Below are 10114 nucleotides of genomic sequence, written 5' to 3'. Positions count from 1 at the left end.
CTATGTGGGCATCTGCGGTAGGGGAGGGAGTGAAAGTTGACAGGCAGCGGGGTTCCTGCCTGGCTGCAATTGGAGATTGATTACATTTGACTGATCAACAAATAAGTGAATGTATTGAAGATAATGGAATCCATGTTCCTCACTGTGGGGAAAGAGACTTACGACTATGAAAAGTGAAGAAATTAAAATAAGCCTTGTGGGGCTTCCCTGGTGGCGCAGTGGTTTAGAGTCCGCCTGCCGATGCAGGGGGACGCGGGTTCGTGCCCCCGTCCGGGAAGATCCCACATGCCGCGGAGCGGCTGGGCCCGTGAGCCATGGCCACTGGGCCTGCGCGTCCGGAGCCTGCGCTCCGCAATGGGGGAGGCCACAGTGGTGAGAGGCCTGCGTAACGCAAAAAAAAAAAAAAAAGCCTTGTGGAACTGGAGTAGGATTGGAGGTATGGGTGCAAACCCATGGTTAGATGATAGATAGATAGATAGATAGATAGATAGATAGAAATTTAGATAGATAGAACTAGAAAGAAATACAGACAGCAATATAGATAAGTGTACACATGTATAGACATATTTTCCCTAGCTCTGTTCGCAGAGTGGGCTGGGAGAGTGACATTCTGCTAATAATGCAATTGTAGCAACCAGATCTGGATTTCTAAAGTACTACTCTCCAGAAATAGCTAATTGTAGAGCTGGATACAAGAAAAGTACAAGATAAGCCTGGAACACTTTGCTGTACCAGAAATTAAGAAAATTCTCAAAGAACTATGAGGTTGTATGGATACAAAAAGTCATGTGGAAATAGCTCTTATTGGCCAAAACTGGGGAAATTTGAGGGATGAAAATAAATAATAACAGTCATGATTAGAACCCATAATATAAAAACAATTGGATAAATTCAAAGAATAAAAAGCTTTTGTTTTCAGTAGAATGACAATCAATAAATGTAAAAGAAATAAGACAACCACAGAATCACCCCTTGGCAACAATCACAGAAATAATTAAAGCAGCCAAGAAACATCGATGGATGATAAAATTGGTGGATGCAAGTTTAATGAGGAACAGGATACCTACTTAGTCTCAAATAATCTCCCCCCAAAATATTTATTAATGACAAAGGGAATAAGGTGACTTCAGAGTGAAGAAACCTGGCAGACACCGATTAATCAAGTCATCAAACACACTGGAATAAGACAAACTGAAATCGTGTTCCACTTGACAGGATGCAGTGAGACATGCAGAGCATCACTTTTGTGGTATTTCTACCAAGAAATGCAAAACCCGAATCTAATCACAAGGTTACAGTTGATAAGTTAAAGTTGGGGAACAGTTCTCAAAATAATTAGCCTTTAATATTCAGAAGTGTCAAAGTCACAATATCAAGGAAAACCTGAGGAAGCGTTCCAGAGTGAAGAATACTCAAGAGGCAGGACAAATAAAAGCAACTTGTGATCTTGGATTGGATCCTTTTGCTCTAAAGGGCCTTACTGGGAAAACTGGTGACGCCTAAATGAGATCTGTGGATGGGACCATGGTGCTGTATCAATGTGAGTTTCCTCATTTGAATGGCTCCGTGTGGTCATGAGGCAAATGTCCTTGTGTGTAGGGAATACACACTGAAGTACTGGGGTGATGGCATCATGCAGGCAATTTACTTTCTTTGTATTGTTCTTTCAATTTTTCTATAACTTTGCAGTTATTGAAAATAAAAAATAGCATGTAAAATATAATAGAGAATTAACAAAATAAATTATGATATATCCAAATAATGAAATGTTAAGGAATTTGTTTTAATGATGTTTTAGAAGACTATGTAGTGACGTGGAAGATGTTCACAATATATAATTAATTAAACAAGCATATTATAACTCTACAGTGAAGAGTGGGGGAAGACGCCATAATGAAACTGGTTAGTCAATGTTGTCTTAATATTGTTGACAATTCTGTAAAGTTCCTTTTTATGAATACTTCTATTTAAGCCATTTCACCTTTGTTTTGAAATCCTTCCCATTTAAGGAGAAAATGTGACACTTGCTGAAAAGCTTGTAAGAAAACCTCTCTTCTGCCACCCCCTTTTTTTCCTTTTAAACCTTCTTTAAATGACAAATCTTCTAGGTTATTAAGGTTCTGAGTTTTTATTTTTGTTTGTTTTTAATGAGCATTTGTCTTTTAGAATAGGATTGGGTGATAATGTTTAAATGGACAAAACCAAACATGACTTTGTGCAGTTAACAAAATATATATATTTATTCAAGAAAAAGACTAGGATAGACACCAAAACTGTGAGAAGAGCTTCAAAGACAGAATACTGGAAAGGCCAGCATGCAAGGGAGGTGTCTAAGAAGAGGAACTGTAAAATGTGCTGAAAAGATAACATAATAAAGACAGAAAGAGGTTGCAGGAGCAAAGGAAACAGAATTTTTAGAGGAAGAGAGTTCTTAAAAATGTCAAATACCACAAAAGGGAAGCTAAGGAAGCTAATGAGCTAACGTTTGAGATAGGCTCTGGTCTATGTCAAGCACTTGACGTATATTATCTCCCGTAAACTCTACTAACAAAACTAACTGGTGGTTTGCAGTCCCCAGGTCCAAAACTACACCTCTTTCCCATCCCCCATTCCTCCACAATCTCAGCCATCTCAGTAAACAGCAGTATTTACTCCGTTGCTCTTTCCTTCACACACTACATTCAATCCATCAGTAAGTCTTGTTTCTTCTACATTTGAAACACATCGTGAAGCTGACCAGTTCTTATGGCTTCCTCCTGTTCTAACTACTATTCTTATTCCCCTCTCTGGTTTCAACTACCACGGTCTCTCACCGGGACGGTTGTCACAGCCTCCTAACTGGTCTCCTTGCCTCCAACTTTTCCCCGACTCCATTTTCAACTTAGTAGTGAAAATTATCTTTTTAAAAATTTTAAAACTTAAACAAATTTTGTAACTCAAACTCCCATGATTTATTTTATCAACGCTTAGAAAAAAAATTAATTCTCTACTTTATCCTACAAGGCCTTTCGTGTTGTGTAAGGAAAGGACAATTAGCATTTTGGGTAATTCTTCATCATGTGTTGTGGGATATTTAGCCTCCATGACCCCTGCCCATTGTTGGACAATTCTCCAGGGGTCTCTTGTGTTTCTCCATGTCTTACGATCAAGGCACCGATAGCCCTTTGTCCCACACCAATTTTTAAAGCATATTTGTATAGCAGACAGCCTGAAAAGGTAGAAATAGCGCTCCCTTCAGAGGAAAAGACAGACATGCAGAAGCCTTTTGTGTCTTTCAACACCTGTGAAACTGTGGCAGGCGAACTTGTTAGCTGGCAAGAAGGGTAAAGTCCCAGACCCTTCACAGCTCCAGACACCCACTAATGTTGGCAGTGCTCCAGAGCATTGTGACAACTGAAATGCTCATAAATTTCCAAACACTCAGCTGGGTGGCACTGCGTTTTGAGAACTCCATTGGCTACATGATCTGACCCCTCATCACCCCAATAATCTCATCTCCTACCACTTTCCCTCTAGCTCACTCCATGCCAGTTGCTAGATCTTCTTACTAGTCTTTAAACGGCCTCAATTTAGTTCCCACCTCGAGGTTTTGTCCTGATCTCTGCCTGCAACGCTCTTCTACATCCTGACCTGAGTCATTCCTTCCCTTCTATGAAGGCTCTGCTCTAATGTCACCTCCTCCTAGAGGCCTCCCTTGCTTCCCTCTCCTACCCTTATCCTACTTTTTCTTTTTATGACCTATTAGTATCTGGGTTTATAATATTCTGTTGATGATTGTCTGTGTTCCCCCTACTACAGTGTGAGCTCAGTGAGGGCAGAACCTTTGCCTAATTTATTCCCAACTCTCCAGTGCTTAAAACAGTCCTGGGTGCACTGTAGGCACTTTTAAAAAAGTTTGTAAAATAAATGAATCAGTTAAATTTCATCCTATCTCAGAAGCCCGATCCTATGTTGTGTATAAAATATATAAATTGTAATTTCCCCAAATGTGGTTGCCAAAGGATGGTAAACAGTTTTGCAGAAACATCTACATTTCTGGGCAATAAGACACCTCGTTTCATTTTCACTTCAAGCAAGTTCTTTTTCCTGTAAATAGCACTTAATCCTCTTCCTCCACTGCCAGAGCTTGTGCAAGAACCCCATCCCCAAAGGAGAAGGCAGATGTCTAGAAGCCCTCAGAGCTCTCAGGTTGGGGTGGAGGGGCAGTATCATATGTGCATGGGAGTAATCAATCAAGGCTGTGAACTCTTGTGCTCAGCAAGGGACGAGAGCTTCTAATCAGACTAGAACTGGTTCCCCAGCAGGCTGGTGCCGTTCTCAATCATTCCTTAGTGAGGAATAGTGTGACTGCAAAATCCACTAGAAAACCTTTAGAGTTTGCTGTCTATATCAATACACAATAAATCCATGGACCTCTCATTATACAGTGTGAGTGCAGACATTTTCAACTATCCACTCATCACTGTTTTAAAAACTCCATTATACAGAACCTTTTGTGTATATTCATATGTGAATACTTGGGCAGGTGAATCCATCTGATACCTGGAGCGAGCAAAGAAGGTAAGCAATAAGGCTTGCAGAATTTGATCTCAAGAGGGCTGTATCTACCTAAGTATGCTGTTTCATGCTTACACCAGCTCCACAAATTAGGTCTTATCTGCATTTTACTGTTGAAAAATGATGTACGTAGTAGGGTATGGTTCGATTGACCTTGAGTGGAGATCTTTAGGGGAAGGTAACAGATGAGAATGTAAACTTTAACTGAGAGTACAAATGAAAACGCTGTTAAAGTGATCGGGGGTGGGGTAAGGATCGTAAAGAGGAAGGTTAGGAAGAGTCCCGTCGACGGGAAAACAAAGAATTGGTTAGAGGGTAGATCTTAATGTGTTCTTTGGTCTGTTTTGACGTGAGACTATTTATTGTCTTGCTTTCCTAAATTTCTCTAGTTCTGAGGTCTTATACTTGCCCTTCTAACTCTAACAAAGCTAAAACATCTTTCTCAACCAATTTCCAGAATTTTTATTTTTGAGTAGATGTAGCGTAGTAACAATGTAATATGTCGTGAACCTGGCTAGGCTATAAAGCTATGAAGACAGGCGATGATTCCTGTCCCGGGAAGTGTCAGGCTCCTGGAGAGGGCAGACAGCGTGCAGGTAGTCAGGCCCTAGTATGATGATTCCAGGATAAAGGTGAGCCCAGGGTGCACAGAGGAGGGGCATTTTAGAGGAAGCTAAGAGGGATCCAAGAAGGCTTCCTGGAAGAGGCTGATCCCGGATGCAAGTCTGTAAGGATGAGGGGACAGTAGCAGTGTTGGCAGCATTTCTGATGCAGGGAGGGGAAGAGGAGAACAGTTGTGGAGAGAGGTGGGGTCAATAGCGTGAGTGTAGGAGGAGCATGAAGTCAGGCCAGAGGGGTGAGCAGGTTCCAGGCGGATGAAGACAGTGGGCACCACCGAAGGATGTTAAGCAGGGAGGTCACATGGTAAATCTACTTCTTAGGAGAGATGTCTCTGCTGGCGGGGTTGAGAAAGTACCGCAAAGACAAAAAGGTCACGCGTGTTTTAACATAATTTGTAACTGAACATCTTCAAGCATCATGGTTGCTGTCTAGAACTAGGTCTTGAGATTTCATTTGGGTGTTGTCCCCTTTATCATCGGCACACATCCAGATGTCTTATACCAGAGCATGTAGCCAACGAGGAAGAGGGAAAGAATAGCGGAGCGCTGCGCATGATGAAGGGAAAAGGGTGCTGGAGAAGAATCTTTGCAGGGTCACAGCTCCCAGAACAAACGTAAACGGACTGAGGAGAACAATGAAAGTCCCAGTTACACTGAAACTGAACAGTGGCTCACACGTTGCAAAGAAATGCAAGTGTCTTCTGTCCGTACCCTTCATTCAGTGAAGGAAGAAAAGGCCAGGAAAAAATAACATCCTGAGAGATTGCGGCCAAGGTGGAGAATCTTTTTCTTCCATAGAAGGTTGAAATGTAAAAGAAGATTTTTCTATTCTTAATTTAAGAAATTTGTAGAATAACAGTTTAGCCAACTGTGTGACCATAAAGATCTCTGGCCCATTCTACCACGAACTTCTTTGGTGAAGTAAGGCCGGGATTTAAGTGCCATTTCCGAAGTCTTTAAAATCCTATCACTGAAGGGAGACCTTCAAGATGGTGAAAAGGTAAGACGTGGAGATCACCTTCCTCCCCACAAATACATCAGAAATACATCTACACGTGGAACAACTCCTACAGAACACCTACTGAACGCTGGCAGAAGACCTCAGACCTCCCAAAAGGCAAGAAACTCCCCACGTACCTGGGTAGGGCAAAAGAAAAAAGAATAAACAGAGACAAAAGGATAGGGACGGGACCTGCACCAGTGGGAGGGAGCTGTGAAGGAGGAAAGGTTTCCACGCACTAGAAGCCCCTTCGCGGGCGGAGACTGCGGGTGGCGGAGGGGGAAAGCTTCAAAGCCACGGAGGAGAGCGTGGCAACAGGGGTGTGGAGGGCAAAGCGGAGAGATTCCCGCACAGAGGATTGGTGCCGACCAGCACTCACCAACCCGAGAGGCTTGTCTGCTCACCCACTGGGGCGGGCGGGGCTGGGAGCTGAGGCTCGGGCTTCGGTCGGAGCGCAGGGAGAGGACTGGGGTTGGCGGCGTGAACACAGCCTGAAGGGGGCTAGTGCGCCACAGCTAGCCGGGAGGGAGTCCGGGGAAAAGTCTGGAGCTGCCGAAGAGGCAAGAGACCATTGTTTCAGGTGCGCGAGGAGAGGGGATTAAGAGCTTCGCCTAAACAAGCTCCAGAGGTGGGCGCAAGCCGCGGCTAAAAGCGCAGACCCCAGAAACGGGCATGAGACGCTAAGGCTGCTGCTGCCGCCACCAAGAAGCCTGTGTGCGAGCACAGGTCACTCTCCACACCCCCGTTCTGGGAGCCTGTGCAGCCCGCACTGCCAGGGTCTCGGGATCCAGGGACAACTCACCCGGGAGAACGCACGGCGCGCCTCAGGCGGATGCAACGTCACGCTGGCCTCTGCCGCCGCAGGCCCGCCCCGCACTCCGTGCCCCTCCCTACCCCCAGCCTGAATGAGCCGGAGCCCCCCGAATCAGCGGCTCCTTTAACTCCTGTCTGAGCGAAGAACAGACGCCCTCCGGCGACCTACACGCAGAGGCGGGGCCAAATCCAAAGCTGAGCCCCTGGGAGCTGTGAGAACGAAGAAGAGAAAGGGAAATCTCTCCCAGCAGCCTCAGAAGCAGCGGATTAGAGCTCCACAATCAACTTGATGTACCCTGCATCAGTGGAATACCTGAATAGACAACGAATCATCCCAAATTGAGGCTGGGGATTTGGGGAGCAAGCATATATATATATATATTTTTTCCTTTTTTCTCTTTTTGTGAGTGTGTATGTGTATGCTTCTGTGTGTGATTTTTGTCTGTATAGCTTTGCTTTCACCATTTGTCCTAGAGTTCTGTCTGTTTTTTTGTTAGTTTTTGGGTTTTTTTTAGTATAGTTCTTAGCACTTGTTATCATTGGTGTTATCGTTGTTATCATTTGTTTTTTTGTTTGGTTGCTCTCTTCTCTCTTTCTTTTTTCTTTTTAATAATTATTTTTTATTTTAATAACTATATTTTATTGTTTTTTCTTTCTTTATCTCTTTTTCTCACCCCTTTTCTTCTGAGCCATGTGGCTGACAGGGTCTTGGGGCTCCAGCCGGTTGTCAGGCCTGTGCCTCTGAGGTGGGAGAGTGGAGTTCAGGACATTGGTCCACCATAGACCTCCCAGGTCCACATAATATCAAATGATGAAAGCTCTCCCAGAGATCTCCATCTCAATGCCAAGACCCAGCTCCACTCAACAACCAGCAAGCTACAGTGCTGGACACCCTATGCTGAACAACTAGCAAGACAGGAACACAACACCACCCATTAGCAGAGAGGCTGCCTAAAATCATAAAAACGTCACAGATACCCCAAAACACACCACCGGACATGGACCTGCCAACCAGAAAGACAAGATCCAGCCTCATCCACCAGAACACAGGCACCAATCCCCTCTACCAGGAAGCCTACACAACCAACTGAACCAATCTTAGCCACTGGGGGCAGACACCAAAAACAACAGGAACTACGAACCTGCAGCCTGCGAAAAAGACATGCCAAACACAGTAACTTAAGCAAAATGAGAAGACAGAGGAACACACAGCAGATGAAGGAGCAAGATAAAAACCCACCAAACCAAACAAATGAAGAGGAAATAGGCAGTCTACCTGAAAAAGAATTCAGAGTAATGATAGTAAAGATGATCCAAAATCTTAGAAATAGAATGGAGAAAATACAAGAAACATTTAACAAGGACCTAGAAGAACTAAAGAGCAAACAAACAATGATGAACAACACAATAAATGAGATTAAAAATTCTCAAGAAGGACTCAATAGCAGAATAACTGAGGCAGAAGAACGGATAAGTGACCTGGAACATAAAATAGTGGAAATAACTACTGCAGAGAAGAATAAAGAAAAAAGAATGAAAAGAATTGAGGACAGTCTCAGAGACCTCTGGGACAACACTAAATGCACCAACATTCGAATTATAGGGGTCCCAGAAGAAGAAGAGAAAAAGAAAGGGACTTAGAAAATATTTGAAGAGATTATAGTTGAAAACTTCCCTAATATGGGGAAGGAAATAGTCAATCAAGTCTAGGAAGCACAGAGTCCATACAGGATAAATCTGAGGAGAAACACGCCAAGATACATATTAGTCAAACTATCAAAAATTAAATACAAGGAAAAAATATTAAAAGCAAAAAGGGAAAAACAACAAATAACGTACAAGGGAATCCCCATAAGGTTAACAGCTGATCTTTCAGCAGAAACTCTGCAAGCCAGAAGGGAGTGGCAGGACATATTTAAAGGGATGAAAGGGAAAAACCTAAAACCAATATTACTATACCCAGCAAGGATTTCATTCAAATTCGACAGAGAAATTAAAACCTTTACAGACAAGCAAAAGCTAAGAGAATTCAGCACCACCAAACTAGCTTTACAACAAATGCTAAAGGAACTTCTCCAGGCAGGAAACACAGGAGAGAGAAAGGACCTACAATAACAAACCCAAAACAATTAAGAAAATGGTAATAGAAACATACATATCAATAATTACCTTAAATGTAAATGGATTAAATGCTCCAACCAAAAGACATACACTGTTGAATGGATACAAAAACAAGATCCATATATATGCTATCTACAAGAGACCCACTTCAGACCAAGGGACTCAAACAGACTGAAAGTGAGGGCATGGAAAAAGATATTACATGCAAATGGAAATCAAAAGAAAGCTGGAGTAGCTATTCTCATAAAGTCACACAAAATAGACTTTAAAATAAAGACTATTAAAAGAGACAAAGAAGGACACTACATAATGATCAAGGGATCAATCCAAGAAGAAGATATAACCATTGTAAATATTTATGCACCCAACATAGGAGTACCTCAGTACTTAAGGCTAATGTTAACAGCCATAAGAGGGGAAATCGACAATAACACAATCATAGTAGGGACTTTAACACCCCACTTTCACCAATGGACAGATCATCCAAAATGAAAATAAATAAGGAAAAACAAGCTTTAAATGATACATTAAACAAGATGGACTTAATTGATATTTATAGGACATTCCATCCAAAAACAACAGAATACACATTCTTCTCAAGTGTTCATGGAACATTCTCCAGGATACATCAGATTTTGGGTTACAAATCAAGCCTTTGTAAATTTAAGAAAATTGAAATCGTATCAAGTATCTTTTCCAACCACAATGCTAAGAGACTAGATATCAGTTACAGGAAAAAAATGTGTAAAAATACAACCACATGGAGGCTAAACAGTACACTACTTAATAAGAGTTAGAGATCACTGAAGAAATCAAAGAGGAAATCAAAAAATACCTAGAAACAAATGACAATGGAGACACGATGACCCAAAACCTATGGGATGCAGCAAAACCAGTTCTAAGAGGGAAGTTTATAGCAATACAATCCTACCTCAAGAAGCAAGAAACATCTCAAATAAACGATGTAACCTTACACCTAAAGCAATTAGAGAAACAAGAACAA

At 42.3% G+C, this 10114-nt stretch overlaps 1 protein-coding gene across 4 annotated transcripts in view; it reads right to left on the bottom strand.

The window, feature by feature from the left end:
• The window catches only part of DAPP1 (dual adaptor of phosphotyrosine and 3-phosphoinositides 1), a 61157-nt gene that overhangs the window by 11768 nt on the left and 39275 nt on the right, over positions 1–10114 (bottom strand). The window lies entirely within an intron of this gene.

This window comes from Aethalodelphis obliquidens, unplaced genomic scaffold (assembly GCF_003676395.1).
Source record: "Aethalodelphis obliquidens isolate GAN/ISIS:26980383/991018 unplaced genomic scaffold, ASM367639v1 scaffold17, whole genome shotgun sequence".
Lineage (NCBI taxonomy): Eukaryota > Metazoa > Chordata > Mammalia > Artiodactyla > Delphinidae > Aethalodelphis > Aethalodelphis obliquidens.
This window is presented reverse-complemented; position numbering and strand designations above follow the sequence as displayed.